The 23,057-nt window shown below is 43.8% G+C and overlaps 1 pseudogene; it reads left to right on the plus strand.

Annotated features, from left to right (window-relative positions):
* The first annotated feature begins 212 nt into the window (after window positions 1-212).
* On the plus strand, window positions 213-22,348 carry LOC107812251 (anthranilate synthase beta subunit 1, chloroplastic-like; annotated as a pseudogene).
* The last annotated feature ends 709 nt before the right edge of the window (window positions 22,349-23,057 follow it).

The raw sequence follows: 23,057 nt of genomic DNA on the forward strand, positions 1-23,057 counted from the left end.
CACAATCAGCAAACATTTGGGCACAGACGCTTTCGACTGCCATGCCCGTAAACTCAATTTATAGACCTCAGAAACATTAGGAAAGAGCGAAGTTTTGCCAATGCATGACCTTACATGTATTGGCTATCACGTGCAAAGTAACAGAAATAAATTAGGGACAAGTGCAGAGATAATCATTCACAGGTATATTATTTAAAAATTAGCCAGACAATTCAAAACAATACAACTCTGTAAATAAGGTCTCCGCTACTTTTGTACATATTACAGAATTATATTTGGGGAAATTTTTGAAATACTAATGTAAGCTGTAGCCGGTAGTAGCGACTCTAATTCAATTCCTAGCTGGATACGGCTTTCCAGAAGTTAGTATGTATATGAAGCCCGCTTTTATAAACGCCTCCGGTTCTCTTCGAAAGGAAAAAAAAAACTTCCACCCTTTCACCATTGCCTCCGCTTTAGATCTCCGGCATCCGATCACAATCTCAACCGCCGGCGTTTCACTCATCTCAGCAATCTCTTATGGCCGGCATTATCGCCCCTCCCTTCTTTTTACAATCTCCCGACATTCACACTAAAATCAAAAACACATCTATCTCGCCTCATCCTCACAAAATACCCTAGCTTTTGCAATTTTCTCCGGGTCTGGCAGCTCCCTTCCCCGAATCAGAAGCAAAAACCGGCTCGAAACGACACGTTTCACTGTTGTATCGCAGAATAGTTCCGTTACTTGTGTTGAATTATCGGATAATGATGAACAGACAAAGAGTCCGATTATCGTAATTGATAATTATGATAGCTTCACTTATAATCTCTGTCAGGTATGCCAAATAATAATATGATTTTAGGATATTGAGAAATGTTTATTTTCTTATTTATATTTGAACATTGATAAATATGTGAAATGTTATTTTAGTTTTTCTTAATTTTGCTTGGTAATATTGAAGTATCTTAAAGGCTACTGATTTTAGAGCATTGAAAAATGTATAAAATTATTTCTTATTTTAAAAAGTTAAGAAAATAATTATTATCTTAGTTTGTCTTGATTTTGCTCTTTTTCTTTTCTTTTTTTGTTGATAATTTTGAAATATATTGAAGTTGCGGCCTAGCTGAGGGTTTATCGGAAACAACTTCTCTACTCTCTCGAACAAGGATAAGGTCTGCGTATTGAAGTTGCAGCTTAATATTGATTTTGAAATATTAAGAAATGTAGAAATTATTATTTTGGTTTTTGTTAATAATTTTTTTTGAAGTATATGGGAGAGCTTGGATGCAATTTCGAGGTTTATCGTAACGACGAGCTGAGCGTGCATGAACTGAAAAAGTAATACAAAAAGTTACTTCTAATTTTAAATTCTTTTTTGTCAAGCTGTTATAGTATAGTTACAATATTTATGCTCCAACTGTTTGACCAAAAAGTGTAAATTTTCGGTTAAACTAATTAATTTTATATAATGAGGGATTAAGCCTAGTTGATAATAATATCCCTGGATTTACAACTAGCTAACACAAATAACGCAGGATAGTGTTGGTGAGGGATTAAATGCAGTGTGCATTTAATATTTCAAGAGGAGTAATGATGGAAGAATATCAAGCAATAAATAACAATAAATGGTATTAACGTAAATAAGGGGAATGATTCGCCCAATATTGAATGAGGTGGAGGATTCTTCTTTCTGACAGTGATGAGTGAGAGACAAATCCTCGAATATTGGAACTATTCTCGGATCTGATGGAAAAGTATGGAATAATGGATGGTAGAATCTTATTAGAAAGGTAGTGTTTGTATCTTTTCTACAGAGAGTCTTCTTCCCAAAAAATGCTCTTATCAGAAAATATTACCCTCCTTTCCCCTTATCTTTTTTTCTATTTATATGGGACATATCCCTAGTCAACCCAAAAAGTTCCAGTACCGAGAATATTCAATAGAATATTCCCTTAAATATCCTATTACAAAAACTAGCCGTTAGTATCGTCCTTGATACTTGACCTTGGCCGTTATTGACCGTCTGGCTACGAGCCCCACTGTCTACTAATCGACCCCGGTCACATCACTTTCCATAATACCACTCCATGCTAAATCCTATTGAGGCAGATTTTGACCTATACAGTTAGTCCCTCCGCTTATTGATGTCGACCATGGGCGACCTCGTTGAGCAGACTCTGTTAGTTATGGTTGAGAAGTTTAGATGAGCAGGTCGAGTAGTAGCGTTTCAGACGGGGTGGAAACGTGGCCTTCCGTGAGCCGCAACCCAGGGTCACGTCGTTTCAGAGTTATTACGCGTTTTCCCGATACCTTGCATCGTTTCCCATGCCTCTGCCGCTTCGATTCCTGAGCTGGGTAACGACGGCTCGGCACTTACTGGGTACCCTGAACTCTTATAAATTGGGATACAAAATCCTTTGCCTTACTCTTTGCAATCTAAATATTGGACCCTCATACCTTCTTCTTCCTTCCTCATTCAGAATCCTTTCTCTTTTGATCTTACTTCCATATTCTTGCTTTCACTGATTCTGGTGGCTCCCGCTACTCTTGATTCTTCTTTGTTTACACCTTCTTTATTCATAAAAAAAGATGGTTAACGTGTCTTCCAGTTCTGGGGGTACCTAACCCTATTCCCTTGGCAGTGCGCATGCCTCCCCATGACGATAGAGTTGCTATTGTTGCGGAGGATGAAAGCTTTCCTATGGTGGAGGAAATAATTCTCCGTAACGAGAAGGCTCGATCTGACTTTTCAAAACCGCTCGAGGACGATCCTGAGGTCACGGAATCAGTGATGGATGCGGTTTCCCTTACTAATTTCAGGGCGAAGTTCAAAATTCCGGCTCACATCGATCTGGTCCCGGCTGGTCGCGATATGGTGCAGATTCATCGCCCCGGATACTGCGCATTCTATGTGTATCCGTTTTATGTGGGCTACTCTTTTCCCTTTCTCCCATTGGCAGAGGAATTTTGCCGCTACTACGGCGTCTGCCTGGCCTAACTTTCACCTTACATCTATAAACTCATCCGCATGTTGACGAAGTACGCGGAATTGGCTGGCCGCGGGATCTCTCTTCGCCACCTGATGCACCTCTTCGCGCCCAGTTTCTATAGGGGGGGTGATGTTGCATCTTCGTCACCGAAGAAGTAATAGTTTGGTAGTGAAGATGGACGATAAAGCAAATCGTCGATTCTGGCTTAGCTACTTCTACGTCAAAACCGAGTACGTGGTGTCAAATGCGAATGGATTTCCTGAGGCATGGAATTATGCCCGTAAGTATTTTTTACCAAGCGCTTATTTTGCTCATTTTGATTGTAGCCTAACACTCTGCCTTTTCCTCGTTCAGATTAGACTTTGCCCCCTCATTTGGTTGCGGATATTCATTACTGGGTTAGCCAGGTCTTGCCTCACACAGTGGAAATTTGCAAATGGTCGGCCTTTATCAAGAAGTTCGGACCCAAGCTTTTAGCGACCGGTGAGTTTTGAATCTTTATTGTCGTGGCCTTCTGGTCGCTTGCTTCTTACTGTTTTGTGGGGATCGACCTCTTAATCTTCTTTTTCTTCTCTTTTGTTTTTAGCCCGGGGATCCTCGAGGAGGTCGAAGCCCCCTACTCCTGCGTTTCGCCAGATGAACACTACGACGAGGTCCGCCCCTGCTGTGACTGCGACCAAGTTTGCGCGGCCATCCACTTCTATTCGGCCTCCGGTTTCGGCTAGATTGGCTCGACCATGGGCGGCCTCAGTACCAGCGACTCCGGCCTCTCCCTTTCTTCATTTAATAGATGAGGAGTCTTCACCGAGCGAGGAGGATTTGGTCCCCCGTAAAAGGAGGTCGGTGGACGTCAGCGATGGGACAATCCGAACCGTAGATTCTACAAGTGATGATCGCGAGCCGGCCTCCGTTGTGCCCGAAGACGGTGCAAATCTTCCGTCTGAAGTCCTGCCATCAGCGGAAGCCGCAGAGAGTGTGCCCCTTCCTGATGCCAACGTCAGAGCTGGTGGAGCGTCCGTGGAGGTTCTGGGTACTGTGCGGCGAGATGTGCCATCGTCCTCGCGGCCATTTGATGTTCCCACCTTGTTTACCGATGAGAGAGGTAAGGGGGGTGCTGAGGATGGTTACGAGACGGGCTCCGATATGGACCTTGAGGAGGTTGGGATGATGGGAGAAGGACTCACCCGGCTCGAGGTGAGATTGGAGGGAACCACGCGGACATTTGCGATCCCTCTGGACCGGGATCTACTAGTTGATACGGAGGACGTGGTCCCTTCTCTTGGTCCCTTCTGTTCCGACGTGGAGGGTAAGACCCTCGAGAAACTGAAGGACTCCACATTGTCGAGGAGCATAGCCGGTCTTGCTCTTAGGGTAAGGGGTATTTTATTTGTATGTTCATGTTGAATCCGATTTTATTCTTACTCGCTCTGGTTTTCTTTTCAGACCTTGATCTTGGAGATCGAAAGCTCTCGTCGAGCGGAAATATCGCGAGTATCATGATAAGCACCGCGAGCTTTGCATGCGGCTCGGTGGGAGTAGGAACTTCTGGGCTCTCCGAGACGAGCTAAAGGAGAAGGATGACGAATTGGTGAAGGTCATCGGAAAATGTAGTGAGCTTGAGGGGGCGTTGAAGGACAAAGAAGGGGAGCTCGAGGTGAGCAGGGGAGTCGAGGCCCAATGCGCCGACCTTCAAGCCCAAGTGATCTCGCTGTGGGCCGAGCTCGAAGAAAGTCTAATCAGGGCGGATGCTCTGGGTGGTGAGCTCGCCGAGAGGATAGCGGACTTGGAGAAGTCGAAATCGGATCGGTTGGCGGCTCTGAGGCAAGTAGAGGCATCAGAGGTCGTAATCAGCGTTCTTCGTTCAGAACGGGCGAGTGATTTGGAGACGGTGAGGCTCAGAGAGGAGCGACTTGACGAGCGTATAGGGGAGTTAGAGAAAGAAGCTTCGGGCCTTAATGAACGAGTTGTCGCCCTTGAAGTCGAGAAGTCCCAGTTATTGGCTCAGCCGTCATCTTCTCGCTCTTCTGCTTTTCCTGACATTCCGCGGGATTTGTATGAGATCTGGATCTACGCCGAGGCCCAACGGGATATATTTAGGGACTTGATAGCGGTGGGGAAGGTTTCTGAGGCCGACTTCAAGGATGCTCGCGCTAAGGCACGCTCAGCTCGACTGCTTGTGGCTATGATCATGCTACGCCGGAGGCTGGTGATGGCGAGGAGGACATAGACGCGGACGGGATCGAACAAGATGCCTGATATGAGGATGAGTATTCTGAAGGCGGTGGCGACGATACTGGCGGAGAGGCGGGTGGAGATGACCTAGGCGGTCAGATAGATGACGTTGCTGGGTTAGGTGGCGAGTAGTTGTTTTTCTTTCTTTTTGCTTGTAAGTTTTGTACATATTTTTTTGGGCATCTGTTCTAGCCTTTGTAAAGAATATATTTTATGAAATGCCATTTTCGCTGCTCGTACCTGACTTTTTTCCTTCTGTTCGGGCTTGTATGCCTTTTTCTTTTGTTTTTCACTTTGGTCGCTTTAGTCGTAAAAACTTGGTTTATGTGTGTTGAACGAGGTCGAATGTAACCTATACTTAGTTAATTCGAACAAGGTCGAGTGTGAGTTAATTCGAGTGAGATCGAATGTAACTTTTATTTAATTGTGGTCGGGGGCCGAGCGGGTGTTGATTCGAATGAGGTCGAATGTAACCCGTACTTAGTTAATTCGAGCAAGGTCGAATGTGAGTTAATTCGAGCGAGGTCGAATATAACTTACTTAATTGTGGCTGGGGGCCGAGCGGGTGTTGATTCGAATGAGGTCGAATGTAACCCGTACTTAGTTAATTCGAGCAAGGTCGAATGTGAATTAATTCAAGCGAGATCGAATATAACTTACTTAATTGTGGCCGGGGGCCGAGCGGGTGTTGATTCGAACGAGGTCGAATGTAACTCGTACTTTTGTGGTCGGGGGCCGAGTAGATATTGAGGCAATGTTGCTCTGGCGAAAGTATGGGCGGACTTCATACATTTGTGTTTTGCTCATATACTTTGAGAAATTTACATGTTTTCCGGGCTGGCATTCCAATCCCAGTCTATCTAGTCCCTTCATTGGGCGACCTGGAGGCGTGTTGAGAGGTTAGGCAATGAACTGACCGTCCGGTGCCTTCTTCCGTTCATATTTCAACTTGAAGTGTCCCCCTTGTCGCCTCGCTAAAAACCTTCTTGAGAAAACTCAACTGGGACAAAACTCAAGTGAGGGGAAAAAGAGTACGACTTGGAGAACGCTTTTTCGTAAAAGTTAAAGTACTTGAGGTGTGTGATGTTCCAGTTGTTTGGTAGTAGTTTCCCTTCCATTGATCTAGTTGGAAAGAACCTTTGTTTGCTGTTGCCGTGATTTTGTACGGACCGTCCCAATTTGTTCCCAGTTTGCCTTCCCGCGGGTCTTTGCTTGCTTGTGTTTTGGCTTTGAGCACGTAGTCCCCGACTTTGAGTGGTCATATCTTGGCCTTTTGTTATAATAGCGTTCTGCCTGTTGTTTTTGGGCGATCATCCTTCTGTAGGCCATATCTTTCCGTTCTTCGATTTCATCGAGCTCTTGCCTTCTGCTTTCATTGTTCCTCGGCCCGCTCTCATAGGAATATCTCAAACGGGGCTCTCCGACTTAGACTGGTATTACCGCATCAGTCCTATAGACTAATGAGTAGGGCGTCTCTCCTGTGCTCGTCTTCGGCGTTGTACGGTAGGCCCAAAGCACTTCTGGTAATAACTCCGGCCATAGTCCCTTGGCGTCTTCAAGCTTTTTCTTCATGATGTTCAGCATTGATTTATTGAAGGATTCCGCTTGCTCGTTTCCCGCGGGGTGGTACGGTGTTGAGAGTATTCTTTTGATATGCCACTTCTCAAAAAGGGCATCATAGTGAGGAAAACCCAAACCGTGGGTATCTGACTTGTCGAAGATGATACTTTCTTCGAGTTCGTCATACCGTTTGTGAGTGATCGACCGTTTGAGCTTGTGGGTTGTGGTGAACTTTACGCTGTTGATCGAAGCGTCGTCGCCGCCCCCGATGATCATTTGAATGGTGCGAGTCGGTGAGGGTGGTTTCGGCGGTCCCTGGTGCTGTTCACGTCCTCAGGCAAAGTTTGTCCTTCCTCGGTCGCTCAGCAATTCTTTGAGGTGTCCTTGGTGAAGCATGTTTTCGACCTCCTGCCTTATGGCGATGCAATCCTCAGTTTTGTGACCTCGCTCTTGGTGGAACTCGCAGAGGGCGTTTGACTTTCTGGTGCTTGGGTCTGACCTCATCTTTTGTGGCCACTTTACTTTTGGTCCGAGCTTCTCCAATGCGTAGATTATTTCTGAGGGTGACACACAAAAATTGTGAGCGGATAATAAAGGGGGCATACCTCTCTCGTTCCGGTGAGTCTCTGTCCTTGGTCTAGATGGGCCCTCTTCGTGGCGGGAGGGGGTCATGATGGCGCTTCCGATATATGGCTGATGCCTTTCTCGGTTGGACCGTGGAGCTGCAAGATCCCTCCTGGCATCATTTCTTCGATCCTTTCTGGATTCGGCCTGCACCGAGGTCAACCGATGAGTTGGCCCATTCAGGTCATCTTCGTCTGCACGGACCTCGGCACAGTAGGCGTTGTGTATTTCATCCCAAGTTGTTGGAGGATATTTCATAAGCCGACTTAATAATTTTCTGGTCACCCTTGAGCCATTCCTGTTCAGCCCGTTTTACAAAGCTGCTACAGCCATTCCTTCCGATACATTCGGTAAGGTCATTCTTACTCGGTTGAATCGAGCGAGGAAGTTCCTCAATCCCTCTCCGGGCGATTGTTTGATGGAAAATATATCGTTCACTCTTGCCTCCGCCTTTTTGGCCCCAGCATGGGCCGTTACGAACTTGTCGGCCATCTCTTCGAACGTTTCGATGGAACGCGCGGGCAGTTGTGAATACCAAGTTAATGCTCCTCCAGTGAGGGTCTCGCCGAACATTTTCAACAATATGGAGGATACTTGTTCTTTGGAGAGATCATTGCCTTTTACCGCAGTGATATAGTGAGTCACATGATCTTCGGGGTCGGTCGTACCATCATATATTTTCAGATAAGGCGGTATCTTAAAGGTCTTGGGTATGGTATGCGGGGCAGCTTCATCACTGTAGGGTTGCTCAACGAACCGACCATCATATCTTTTTGGCAAGAGTTTTGTGGCACCCGGTATTTTGTCGACTCTTTCTTGGTGCTCTCTCATTTGGTCCCGAAGCATTTTGTTCTCATTTTTCATTTTTTCCATCTTTCTCAGAATGGCTGTGAGGGTGTCGTCACCTACATTATTAACATTGTGAGTGATAGTTGTTACTGGAGGGAAAGGGCCGTGCTGCTCGGCCGTTGTCGGTGTAATGCTAGTCCTTGTGTTTTCTCTAGTTGCCTTCTGGGCGGGCTTGTCGAGGATGCTGGTTAGCGTGTTTGTTAGCCAAGCCTTAAGTAGTTTTTTCACTGCTGGTGGCGCCTCTTCCGTCGTGGACGTGGAAGCTCATTTACCGCGAGATGTTGTGATACTGCCGTGAGGGAGGGGCGACCCACCTCACCTGGGGGAGGCGTTGGGCGTTATATCTTCGCCTTCTGTTTCAGAAACCTCATTGATGGTGTTCAAGAGTCTGGTGGTAAGATCGGCCACTGCCTTCATTCTTTCTTCTCCATTACCTGCCATGTCAGATCCGCGTGTACAAGGAAAAAGGAGTTTTGCTTTTTTTTTTTGTAAACTGTGCTAGTTATAGATCTAAAAGAAACTAAAAATTTAACTAGGAAATCCTCACAGACAGCGCCAAATTGTTTGACCAAAAAGTGTAAATCTTCGGTTAAACTAATTAATTTTATATAATGAGGGATTAAGCCTAGTTGATAATAATATCCCTGGATTTACAATTAGCTAACACAAATAACGTAAGATAGTGTTGGTGAGGAATTAAATGCAGTGTGCATTTAATATTTCAAGAGGAGTAATGATGGAAGAATATCAAGCAATAAATAACAATAAATGGTATTAACGTAAATAAGGGGAATGATTCACCCAATATTGAATGAGGTGGAGGATTCTTCTTTCTGACAGTGATGAGTGAGAGACAAATCCTCGAATATTGGAACTATTCTCGGATCTGATGGAAAAGTATGGAATAATGGATGGTAGAATCTTATTAGAAAGGTAGTGTTTGTATCTTTTCTACAGAGAGTCTTCTTCCCAAAAAGTGTTCTTATCAGAAAATATTACCCTCCTTTCCCCTTATCTTTTTTTCTATTTATATGGGACATATCCCTAGTCAACCCAAAAAGTTCCAGTACTGAGAATATTCACTTAAATATCCTATTACAAAAACTAGCCGTTAGTACCGTCCTTGATACTTGACCTTGGCCGTTATTGACCGCTCGGCTACGAGCCCCGTTGTCTATTAGTCGACCTCGGCCACATCACTTTCCATAATACCACTCCATGCTAAATCCCATTAAGGCAGATTTTGACCTATACACCAACAAGTGTAAGCTAGCATGCACATGCTGTTGGAGGAGTGTTCTTTTCTTACTCCTTAAACCTGATTAAGTTGATACCATGTGATTTAAAAAAAAAAAATATTTTGTAGGAAAAATCCAAGGGGAATACTAATATCACCTGGACCAGGTAAGAAAAGTTACCCAAATATATCAAGTTATCATTTTACTTTTCTAGAACTTATGGAAAGATCGTTACTTTCGATCTAATTTTATTTGGGAATAGGTACACCTCAAGATTCAGGGATATCATTACAAACTGTACTGGAACTTGGACCAACTGTACCATTATTTGGTGTTTGTATGGGTTTGCAATGCATTGGAGAGGCTTTTGGAGGTATGTTATTGAATCAGCTATATTTGGAGCTCCGTTGCTATTTGAATAAGTTGGGTCTTTTTGATGGATAGTTTGTTTCAATTCCGTTTGAAAGAAAAAGAAAAACTATTAGGTTTTTAGAATTCTTTAATTAAGTTCATTCTCCCTCTCCAATATCAAATTCACAGTCGTCACCAACAGCTGATCACAGAAAGTTTATTCTAACATGAATAGTAGATATTGTACAGAATGGTGGATACTTGGATAAATTGTTAAACATGTACCATATCACGCACTTACGTGTCGTTTGTCTTGAGGTATTAGGTAAAGTAATTACATATATAATTTGGCATGATTTGTCTTATGTTTGGTTGCTATATTTATTTCTTGTATAACTTTTATGGTAATCTAACTTCTACCTGTATTAGCTATATATGGTTATATTAACAACAACAAGACTATTACACTGTGTTATGTAATTGGTTGTGTCTGCTTGGTTATAGGTGTTTACTCGTTTAAACCATTTCTTGGTAAATCTATATAATCTAATCTAGATTTAAATAGCTTAAAGGCACTATAATATAGCGCACACTATCTAAAAAGGTGTTGCGTCCTTTTTCTTGGACGTGTAAAATAGTGCTATTTAGAAAGGAGGGTATTCTAATTGAACCTTTTTCATTCTTTTCTTGTTTTACCCCCAAAACAATAGTTATATAAATAAAGAAACAAGAGCATATTTGTTTCTTTTCAATCAGCTAGGAAATTGCTGTAGAACCCTACTCCATTAGAAAGGGCCAAGGGTATAACTGTAAAGAAAATCTTATCCATTTCAAAACCAAACACAACTCCGCCTGGTTGAGTTTGCTCGCATTTGCCAGTCTAAGTCTGGATAAAGGAGGGTTTTGGTGGTTTAATGACCAACATAAAACTAGCCAATTTATGCTGAAGTCTTACAATAATAATACATTTCATAGAGCGAAATGGAAATCAAAGAGTTATATAACCGTTCTCAACCAGTGTCATCAAAGGCGAAAAGCGCAAAAAAGCTCTAAGGCCTATCGAGACTTTAAGCGCAAAGCGCAAATAAAGCGAGGGCTTTAATGACAAAAGGCGCAATTGGAGAAAAAGTAAAAATATGTATATGTAGTCCAAGACCAATAATTGTAAGCATGAATAACAAATATATGGACAAAAAAATTACGATAAAGTGAAATATCAATTGTTTAGTGTCGCTTTTTCAGGATCACACTCATTGGCAAGGAAAAGTATGCCTTAGAGCCTTGATGCGACATTGAAGCGCCCGCAAAGCGAGGCGAAGCGCTTGACATTTTCTGAGCCTCGCTTTAGGGCTTAAGCACACTTTAAGCTCGCCTTTGGCAACACTGTTCTCAACTAGCTTGATATTGAGACTAGTAGTTGTTAAAACTAATTACATGTTTTAGATTATAGCAGTATATCGAATTTTTAAACAATATTCCATAATCCAACAAAAATTCTAATAAAAAATTACATCCAACAAGAAATGTATTTGCTCTAAATAATCCAGTGATTAATCTCCATAATGCAGTCACTATATCATAAATTCATAATCCATGCATAACTTGTCTTTGAACCAAACAACTGTCTAATGACATGGTTATAAGATACTTACCATTGAAGGTCTATATGGATACGTGTTATAGGATGTATATGTATCACCTAGTGTAAGATGCTACAGTTACAAAGCCTTTTTTCAAGATTCTATGATTTCACAGGGAACAAATAGAAGTGGGTGATTTCTTTCTTTTTCAGATTATCCATGTATTACATGAGTATCCTTAATGGTTAGAGACAAGAGGAAACGATGAATATCTAAGGGTGTTAATTTGCTTTGTACTCCAATTAGAATGTCTCTTGGCAACATGTTTCTGCTTCTACCGAAAAATGGAAAAGGAGCCCAACACAATATAGACCATCACTGTGACTGGACTAATGACTGCTGGTTACTGAAAGCTCACTTATAAGACTGAAATTAGTCCTCTAGTGTCAGGGCTGTTCAGAGCTTAAACTATCTGCTCTGCCAAATGGCTAGAGAAGAGAAACATAGCATACTAGCAGAAAATCAAAATGCTTTGAGGAGAACTGGAGAGTTGTGCCAAAAAATAGTTGAAAGGTATTCAAAATGTCGAGTATGACTGACAATCTTCAGGGATTATTGTTTACATTGATGTATCAAAAAGCTCTACTTTCGTCTTGCTAGTCAATTGTGTGTTTTGACTTCCCTAATCCTCCTTCATGTGAATCTGTTCCTTTGCAGGAAAAATTGTGCGTTCTCTCCGTATGGGGTGATGCACGGAAAAAGTTCCCCTGTATATTATAATGAAGGTGGGGAAAATGGCTTATTTGCGGGGCTATCAAAGTAAGTTCTCCTTAATCTGATAATTGATTAGAAATTTGTCTGAACAAATTGCATAGCGGTGTTTATGATTTTATTTAATCAAGATAAGTGAATTTCTCCATTGAAAGTTTAGATCATCATTTGCTACGAGTTACAATTAATTGCCTTTGCACTAGATACGAGCTACATCTCATTTCCTTCTTAATTATAGGTTGAACATTTCAAAAATGGCTGATCATAATCAAATGATGCTGACACGCTTTTTAAGTCAGAGATGTAACCTCTTTAACTTACAATGTGGAGCCACTCGTTTAATCAAGCAGCAAATTGCTGACTCTCTCTCTTATTGTTATGGTCTCACAAGTGAATTCTTTTATTTGCGACTATTTATTATTTGTCTTAACAATATCAATCTTTATCATATGGGCCAAAAGAATCATGTGCATTTAGTTGAATAGTTGATATTGACATAGTACAAAGACCTTAGGTTGTCGGAGGACATGAGTATTGTCATGGGCGGCTTTCCAACCATGCCCCATGACCCCTTGGACGCGCCCCGTGGCGTCCTGGCCAGCCTCCCAACGCCCGTTGCCACGGTCGGCCCCGTGGTCTCGGCAGCTCCAAGTGACAAGCGCGTATGTGCCTCTGTCGCCCCACCGATAGCCATCGCCAGCGCCCAGCCACAGGCAAAAGCCAACAGCGCCGCGCGCGCTGACAATGCCGCGCGCGCAGACCCTGATGCTAAAGACAAAGTTGCTGCCAACGGACTTGTTGCTGCTTTGTAGAAGACTAAGTCCTTTTCATTGTAAATATAGAGTAGTTTTGCTGCATTTTCTTTAAGTGTGATTTTCCAGCTTTCATAGGTCTAGTCATGTAACTTTGGTTTATTTTTTTTAAGCATTATTAAGGGGGACCAAGCAATCAAAACTTTCAAGCAAGCAAACAATTCTCTGTACTGGTGTCTCTCCCCCCGACACCGTCTTGTTTTCTGTAATAGCTTTCATTCAATGCAATCAAGCTTTCTTTCATTCTCAATTCTCTTTTCTGCTCTCTTTCAATTGCTCATGACATTGGTTTTCCCGTACGGCACTGACAATCTAGTCTAGCGTATGGAGGGGACCTCAATTGGCGGACAGCAACCGTACTGACATCGGTTGCCTAGCCTTACGTCGCCCTTCCAAGGAACTTCAGGAAGGCGCCGCGTAACAATTGGTATCATAGCCTAGGCTCGACATCGACGAGGGATTACATTGCAATTACCACCATTTCTGACCATGGTGAATTATGGGGATCGCATCGCGACCCTTGAGGGAACAGTTGATGCATTACGGCCCATCGTGAAAATGGTGCCCGATCTAAAGACCAGCCTAGTGCAAAGGTTGGACGACCTGGACCGCAGACTCATCCAGGCCGAAGTTGACATAGAAAACATCAGTCGCGACTCTGAAGGAGACCGGCAAACAGCAGCCACAGAGGCAGCTGAAATTTTTGGTAAATTTGAGGTCCTCCAGCAGGAGCGTGCCGAGGATTTGGCCAACAGGGAACAAGAGGCAGACAGGGTGACTGCCATGCAACAAACCATAGACAACTTGACAGGCCAGCTCAATGTTGTCAATGCTGCTTTACAAGGCCTACTTCGAGGAGGCGGAAACCAATTTGGGGGTGGTGTGAACCTCGCCCCCATGGCACAAAAGCTGAAAATTCCTGAGCCAAAGCCATACAGTGGAGCTTGGAATGCCAAAGAAGTGGAAAATTTCATTTTCGACATCGAGCAATACTTCGATGCCGTGGGAGGCCTAGAAGAAGCTAAGAAGGTAGCAACTGCTGCCATGTATCTTCAGGGTGATGCCAAACTCTGGTGGCGGGTGAAGTACGAAGCCATCAAGGCTGGTGAAGATGCCCTCGAGACATGGGCGGAACTGAAGGCAGCCATACGCCTACAGTTCTTCCCCGAAAATGTTGAGTACAATGCCAGGAGAAAGTTGCGGGAGCTCCGCCGGACCAAATCAGTGCGAGATTACGTGCGGGAATTCTCCGCGCTCATGCTGAACATCCGTGACATGGGGGACAAAGACAAACTCTTCACCTTCCTGGAAGGGTTGAAACCTTATGCCCGGATGGAGTTGCAGAGACAAAGGGTAGACACGTTGCCTAAGGCAATCCAAGCAGCAGAGTGCCTTGGGGATTACCAAGTGGAAGCCCGGAAGGATAGGCCTCAACAGCCTGTCCGAGGAGGATACAAAGGGGGCCAACCAAACACTGGTGGCCCTAGCAGAAGTGGAGGAGACCGGAGTGCACCCAAATCCAAGGCTCCCTCTTCCAGCAGTACTAGTGCTGCATCTAACAACAATGATCGGGGAGGAAGCCCCCTCAGGATGTCGTCATTGCGGCGGACCACATTGGAATAATGAATGTCCACATGCACAGATGAACGCCCATCAAGCTTTTGAGGATGGGACGGATGACGACGCCGATGATGCGGACCAGACCGAGCCAGTAGGTGCATTCAATGCAATTGTTGGCTCCATTTCTGAGCCCTTAGCGGGAACCAGTGCCGGTATCCGCAAGAAGAAGGACCCCTGTCCAATTGCCAGGAAAGGAAATAAGAAGGCGAATTTGAGGACTCCTCCTCATCAAGAGAGGACCCTAATGTTCGTTGACATGAAGGTAAATGGCAAGCCCATTCGGGCAATGATAGACACGGGTGCCACCCACAACTACTTAGCCTCGACTCAGGTGGAGCGTCTTGGACTAGTTGTAGGAAAGGGCAAAGGTCGTGTGAAGGCTATCAACTCACCACCTCAACCAATGGGTGGAATAGCCAAAGAAGTACCAGTGAAGCTTGGCCCTTATGAAGGAAAGTTCAACCTACGCGTAGTGATCATAGATGACTTTGAGTTAATAGTGGGGTTGGAATTCCTGAGACAGACCAATACCATGCCCGCACCGTATGCAGACATGCTACTGATGATGGGGGCAAATGGGGCCAAGCCTTGCATTATTCCGTGCATTCCCATGAAGATGGCAGCCGAGAACATCTCGGCCTTGCAGTTAAAGAAGGGGGTAAAAAGACATGAACCCACGTTCCTGGCTACCCTCTGCATGGAAGATATAGAACGCTCCTCGGGTCCCATTCCTGCACCCGTGAAGGAGTTACTTCTGGAATTTGAAGACATCATGCCACAAGACATGCCAAAGCGTCTTCCGCCTAGGCGAACTGTAGACCATGAGATTGAGTTGGTGCCGGGTGCGAAGCCACCTGCCCGGGCGCCATACAGAATGTCACAACCCGAACTCACCGAGCTTCGGAGACAATTGACGGAAATGCTAGACACAGGGATCGTTGTGCCCTCCAAGTCCCCATACGGGTCCCCTGTGCTATTCCAAAAGAAACATGATGGTAGTTTACGACTCTGCGTGGATTACCGGGCTCTAAACAAAATCACCGTGAAAAACAAGTACCCTATTCCGCTAATGGCAGACTTGTTTGATAGACTGGGTGGTGCGACGGTATTCACCAAAATAGACCTGAGGACAGGTTATTGGCAAGTTCGGATTGCAGATGGTGATGAGCACAAGACGACCTGTGTGACAAGATATGGGTCGTACGACTTCCTGGTTATGCCCTTTGGCTTGACTAACGCGCCAGCCACATTTTGCACCTTGATGAACCAAGTCTTCCGAGAATACATTGATGAATTCGTCGTGGTTTATTTGGATGACATTGTGGTATATAGCCAGACACTAGAAGAACACCTGGAGCATTTGCGGAAGGTCCTAGCCCGATTGCGGGAGCACGAATTATATGCGAAGCTATCCAAGTGCTCCTTTGCTCAGAAACAAATTGACTTCCTCGGACATGTCATCGAGGAAGGGAGGATCAAGATGGACCAGCAGAAGATTCAGGCCATTACAGAATGGCCGCCTCCTAAGGATATACATGCCTTGAGGTCGTTCCTTGGCCTATGCAACTTCTATCGGCGGTTTGTGAAAAGTTACTCCCTCATTGCAGTGCCGTTGACAGAACTTCTCAAGAAGGCCACCCCGTGGGATTGGGGCCCCAAGCGGGCAGAGGCCTTCGACGCATTGAAGATGGCTATGTCTAGTAGCCCAGTCTTGGCCCTCCCTGACTTGGCCAAGCCATTCGAAGTGCAAACGAATGCCTCCGACTATGCACTTGGTGGAGTATTGCTACAAGAAGGGCATCCCGTAGCGTACGAGAGCCGGAAACTGAAGGATGCTGAGCGGCGCTATGCCGCCCATGAGAAAGAATTATTGGCTGTCGTTCATTGCTTACGCCTTTGGAGGCATTATCTACTGGAAGCCCCATTCGTGGTCAAGACAGACAACACAGCCGTTAGCCATTTCATGACCCAGCCAAAGCTGAATGGACGACAGGCTAGGTGGCAGGAACTCCTAGCGGAATTTCACTTCAACCTGGAGTACCGAAGTGGAAAGACCAATCATGTTGCTGATGCACTCAGTCGGAGAGCTGATCTAGCATCGATGTGTGTACTCGCCGCCCTAAAAGGAAGCGAAGTAACCACCACCATAAAAGACCAGATACAGGATCTACTCATCAAGGATCCTGCTGCACAGTATTTGGTTGATTTGGTAGGACATGGCAAGACTCGCCAGTTCTACACCGAAGATGGGTTCCTGAAGGTGAAAGGGAACCGACTTTATGTTCCTAAAGGAGGAGATCTGCGACGGACCCTTCTTGCAGAATGCCACGATACTTTGTGGGCCGGTCATCCCGGCGAGGAACGCACCATGGCATTGCTTCGCCGTGCATATTATTGGCCTCAAATGGTCGATGACGTCGCTCAGTATGTGAAGACTTGTCTAGTATGCCAGAAAGATAAGTCAGACCGCTTGACGCAGGCAGGGCTCTTGGAACCACTAGCTGTACCAAAAAGACCTTGGGAAAGCGTTTCCCTGGACTTCATCACCGGATTGCCCAAGGTCGGAGATCTCACAACTATCTTGGTTGTGGTGGATCGGTTTTCCAAGTATGCTACCTTTATAGCAGCCCCACAATATATATCAGCAGAAGATACAGCTCGACTATTCTTCTCTCATGTCGTCAAATATTGGGGCTTACCTAAAGACATTGTTAGTGATCGCGACTCACGCTTCACTAGCAATTTTTGGACCCAACTCTTTAAGTGCCTCGGGTCAAAATTGAGTCATAGCTCAAGTTTTCATCCGCAATCTGATGGCCAGACGGAGCGATTCAATGGCATGCTAGAGGAATATCTCTGGCACTTTGTGACCGGATCGCAGAAGAATTGGGTGAAGCTTCTGGATGCTGCTCAACTGTGTTTCAATTCACAAAAGAGCTCAAGTACCAACAAAAGCGCTTTTGAAATTGTTACCGGACAGCAACCGCTACTCCCACACAGTGAACGCACCAAACATGTCAAAATCTCCTCGGGCTGCTAGCTTCTCAAAAGAATGGAAGCAAAATTTGGAGATAGTGCGGAGCTATCTTGTCAAAGCCCAAAAGCGGATGAAGAGGCATGCTGATCAGAATTGCCGCTTTGTGGAATACCAGGTGGGAGACAAAGTGATGGTCAAAATCCCAAAGCGGTACATGTTTGCAGGGGTCCATGACCCTCGCCTATTGCAAAAATATATTGGACCCTTGTCCATTGAAAGACGCATTGGGAAAGTTGCATACCGGGTGGATACCCCAACTTGGTGGAAAATCCATCCTGTTTTCCATGTCAGTCTCCTGAAACCTTTTCGGGAAGATATGGAGGATCCTTCACGAAGCCAACTCACAATACCAAGTATTCGAGGCCCCAATTCAACCAGGAAAAGGCGTGCTGAAGCTATTCTTGATGATCGAGTGATTCACGCCTCAAGAAAAGATCACCAGGAGTTCTTGGTGAAATGGCAGGGATGTGATGCAGAGGAGAATACTTGGGAGAGGGGAACAAACCTCAAAGCCTACGAGAGCCTGATTGATGATTACCTTGCAAGGAAGGCGCCGAGGACGTCGCCAACTCAGGTGGGGGAGAATGTCATGGGCGGCTTTCCAACCATGCCCCATGACCCCTTGGACGCGCCCCGTGGCGTCCTGGCCAGCCTTCCAACGCCCGTCGCCACGGTCGGCCCCGTGGTCTCGGCACCTCCAAGTGACAAGCGCGTATGTGCCTCTGTCGCTCCACCGATAGCCATCGCCAGCGCCCAGCCACAGGCAAAAGCCAACAGCGCCGCGCGCGCAGACAATGCCGCGCGCGCAGACCCTGATGCTAAAGACAAAGTTGCTGCCAACGGACTTGTTGCTGCTTTGTAGAAGACTAAGTCCTTTTCATTGTAAATATAGAGTAGTTTTGCTGCATTTTCTTTAAGTGTGATTTTCCAGCTTTCATAGGTCTAGTCATGTAACTTTGGTTTATTTTTTTTAAGCATTATTAAGGGGAACCAAGCAATCAAAACTTTCAAGCAAGCAAACAATTCTCTGTACTGGTGTCTCTCCCCCCGACACCGTCTTGTTTTCTGTAATAGCTTTCATTCAATGCAATCAAGCTTTCTTTCATTCTCAATTCTCTTTTCTGCTCTCTTTCAATTGCTCATGACATTGGTTTTCCCGTACGGCACTGACAATCTAGTCTAGCGTACGAAGGGGACCTCAGTTGGCGGACAGCAACCGTACTGACATCGGTTGCCTAGCCTTACGTCGCCCTTCCAAGGAACTTCGGGAAGGCGCCGCGTAACAGACCATATGAGACAGAGAGGGAAACAAGGTGTATTGGTTCTGGGATCTGCTCTTACATATCAGCATTATTACAATATTTCTCTACTCGTCAACTTTATCATCCACTCACTTAATTGGTTCAAATTAATTTAAACTCTACCTTGAATATGCCAGTCGAACACATCCTTGGAAAATTAGTGCCTTTTCTATCATCTTAAAATAGGTGGAACTTTGTCTGATTTATGCTGACATCTCGATATTACCTATCTCATTTTAGCCCCTTCACAGCTGGTAGATACCACAGCCTTGTAATAGATAAGGACACTTTCCCCAAAGACGATCTTGAGATAACTGCGTGGACAAAAGACGGTCTTATAATGGCTGCTCGTCACAAAGTTTATCGACATCTACAGGTAAAAAATTTCATCCTTTATAAACAGAATTAGAACAGATTTAGAATTTTGATTATGGATTTTGGATTCTAGAAAAAACAGGTTATACATTAAGTAGATTTCTTAACACACAGAGTTTTGGCCAAAGCTGCTGGGTTCTACCCAACCGTAACTAGAACTCTAGCTTTGACCCTGATTGCCTTGAGCTGTCTATTTGATTTGGTGAAGAGTCTTAAAATTTAGAAAATGTTGTATGGTGATGTGAATTAATAAAGGAAGAAATGTGTTTTTTAAGACTTGATCGGTTGTTTGCGTCTTGCTTTGTTAACGCAGGGGGTGCAATTCCATCCTGAAAGCATCATCACAACCGAAGGCAAGACAATAGTTCGCAATTTTGTCAAATTGATAGAGCAGAAGGAAAAAGCAGAAACTCAAGACTAGACCCTCTTTACTCATGTACGATATTGTGATTTTGCCTAAAATAACCAACACAAAAGTATGTTCTTTTTCTTTGTTGTAACTAGCAAGGTAATTCAAAAGTTGTCCATACTTGTATTCTTCTCCTTGTAATCTAAATTATTTAGGATGTGGATTTGGATAAAGTATTTCCAATCAAAATCCACATCCTGATGCAATACTATAATAATATTCAAAGTCTTTCAAAAGCAGTGGGAAAGGAATCTTCATGATGTTAAGTTTACCTAAAAATCAGAAATTACTTAGTGGGCGTTTGGCGTTAAGTTGGCCCATTCAGGTCATCTTCGTCTGCACGGACCTCGGCACAGTAGGCGTTGTGTATTTCATCCCAAGTTGTTGGAGGATATTTCATAAGCCGACTTAATAATTTTCTGGTCGCCCTTGAGCCATTCCTGTTCAGCCCGTTTTACAAAGCTGCTACAGCCATTCCTTCCGATACATTCGGTAAGGTCATTCTTACTCGGTTGAATCGAGCGAGGAAGTTCCTCAATCCCTCTCCGGGCGATTGTTTGATGGAAAATATATCGTTCACTCTTGCCTCCGCCTTTTTGGCCCCAGCATGGGCCGTTACGAACTTGTCGGCCATCTCTTCGAACGTTTCGATGGAACGCGCGGGCAGTTGTGAATACCAAGTTAATGCTCCTCCAGTGAGGGTCTCGCCGAACATTTTCAACAAGATGGAGGATACTTGTTCTTTGGAGAGATCATTGCCTTTTACCGCAGTGACATAGTGAGTCACATGATCTTCGGAGTCGGTCGTACCATCATATATTTTCAGATAAGGCGGTATCTTGAAGGTTTTGGGTATGGTATGCGGGGCAGCTTCATCACTGTAGGGTTGCTCAACGAACTGACCATCATATCTTTTTGGCAAGAGTTTTGGGGCACCCGGTATTTTGTCGACTCTTTCTTGGTGCTCTCTCATTTGGTCCCGAAGCATTTTGTTCTCATTTTTCATTTTTTCCATCTTTCTCAGAATGGCTATGAGGGTGTCGTCACCTACATTATTAACATTGTGAGTGATACCTGTTACTGGAGGGAAAGGGCCGTGCTGTTCGGCCGTTGTCGGTGTAATGCTAGTCCTTGCGTTTTCTCTAGCTGCCTTCTGGGCGGGCTTGTCGAGGATGCTGGTTAGCGTGTTTGTTAGCCAAGCCTTAAGTAGTTTTTTCACTGCCGGTGGCGCCTCTTCCGTCGTGGACGTGGAATCTCATTTACCGCGGGATGTTGTGATACTGCCGTGAGGGAGGGGCGACCCACCTCACCTGGGGGAGGCGTTGGACGTTATATCCTCGCCTTCTGTTTCAGAAACCTCATTGATGGTGTTCAAGAGGCTGGTGGTAAGATCGGCCACTGCCTTCATTCTTTCTTCTCCATTACCTGCCATGTCAGATCCGTGTGTACAAGGGAAAAGGAGTTTTGCTTTTTTTTTTTGTAAACTGTGCTAGTTATAGATCTAAAAGAAACTAAAAATTTAACTAGGAAATCCCCACAGACGACGCCAAATTGTTTGACCAAAAAGTGTAAATCTTCGGTTAAACTAATTAATTTTATATAATGAGGGATTAAGCCTAGTTGATAATAATATCCCTGGATTTACAACTAGCTAACACAAATAACGTAGGATAGTGTTGGTGAGGGATTAAATGCAGTGTGCATTTAATATTTCAAAAGGAGTAATGGTGGAAGAATATCAAGCAATAAATAACAATAAATGGTATTAACGTAAATAAGGGGAATGATTCACCCAATATTGAATGAGGTGGATGATTCTTCTTTCTGACAGTGATGAGTGAGAGACAAATCCTCGAATATTGAAACTATTCTCGGATCTGATGGAAAAGTATGGAATAATGGATGGTAGAATCTTATTAGAAAGGTAGTGTTTGTATCTTTTCTACAGAGAGTCTTCTTCCCAAAAAGTGCTCTTATCAGAAAATATTACCCTCCTTTCCCCTTATCTTTTTTTCTATTTATATGGGACATATCCCCAGTCAACCCAAAAAGTTCCAGTACCGAGAATATTCAATAGAATATTCCCTTAAATATCCTATTACAAAAACTAGCCGTTAGTACCGTCCTTGATATTTGACCTTGGCCGTTATTGACCGCTCGGCTACGAGCCCCGTTGTCTATTAGTCGACCTCGGCCACATCACTTTCCATAATACCACTCCATGCTAAATCCCATTAAGGCAGATTTTGACCTATACACCAACAAGTGTAAGCTAGCATGCACATGCTGTTGGAGGAGTGTTCTTTTCTTACTCCTTAAACCTCATTAAGTTGATACCATGTGATTTAAAAAAAAAAAAAAATTTTGTAGGAAAAATCCAAGGGGAATACTAATATCACCTGGACCAGGTAAGAAAAGTTACCCAAATATATCAAGTTATCATTTTACTTTTCTAGAACTTATGGAAAGATCGTTACTTTCGATCTAATTTTATTTGGGAATAGGTACACCTCAAGATTCAGGGATATCATTACAAACTGTACTGGAACTTGGACCAACTGTACCATTATTTGGTGTTTGTATGGGTTTGCAATGCATTGGAGAGGCTTTTGGAGGTATGTTATTGAATCAGCTATATTTGGAGCTCCGTTGCTATTTGAATAAGTTGGGTCTTTTTGATGGATAGTTTGTTTCAATTCCGTTTGAAAGAAAAAGAAAAACTATTAGGTTTTTAGAATTCTTTAATTAAGTTCATTCTCCCTCTCCAATATCAAATTCACAGTCGTCACCAACAGCTGATCACAGAAAGTTTATTCTAACATGAATAGTAGATATTGTACAGAATGGTGGATACTTGGATAAATTGTTAAACATGTACCATATCACGCACTTACGTGTCGTTTGTCTTGAGGTATTAGGTAAAGTAATTACATATATAATTTGGCATGATTTGTCTTATGTTTGGTTGCTATATTTATTTCTTGTATAACTTTTATGGTAATCTAACTTCTACCTGTATTAGCTATATATGGTTATATTAACAACAACAAGACTATTACACTGTGTTATGTAATTGGTTGTGTCTGCTTGGTTATAGGTGTTTACTCGTTTAAACCATTTCTTGGTAAATCTATATAATCTAATCTAGATTTAAATAGCTTAAAGGCACTATAATATAGCGCACACTATCTAAAAAGGTGTTGCGTCCTTTTTCTTGGACGTGTAAAATAGTGCTATTTAAAAGGGAGGGTATTCTAATTGAACCTTTTTCATTCTTTTCTTGTTTTACCCCCAAAATAATAGTTATATAAATAAAGAAACAAGA

Source organism: Nicotiana tabacum, chromosome 19 (assembly GCF_000715075.1).
Source record: "Nicotiana tabacum cultivar K326 chromosome 19, ASM71507v2, whole genome shotgun sequence".
Lineage (NCBI taxonomy): Eukaryota > Viridiplantae > Streptophyta > Magnoliopsida > Solanales > Solanaceae > Nicotiana > Nicotiana tabacum.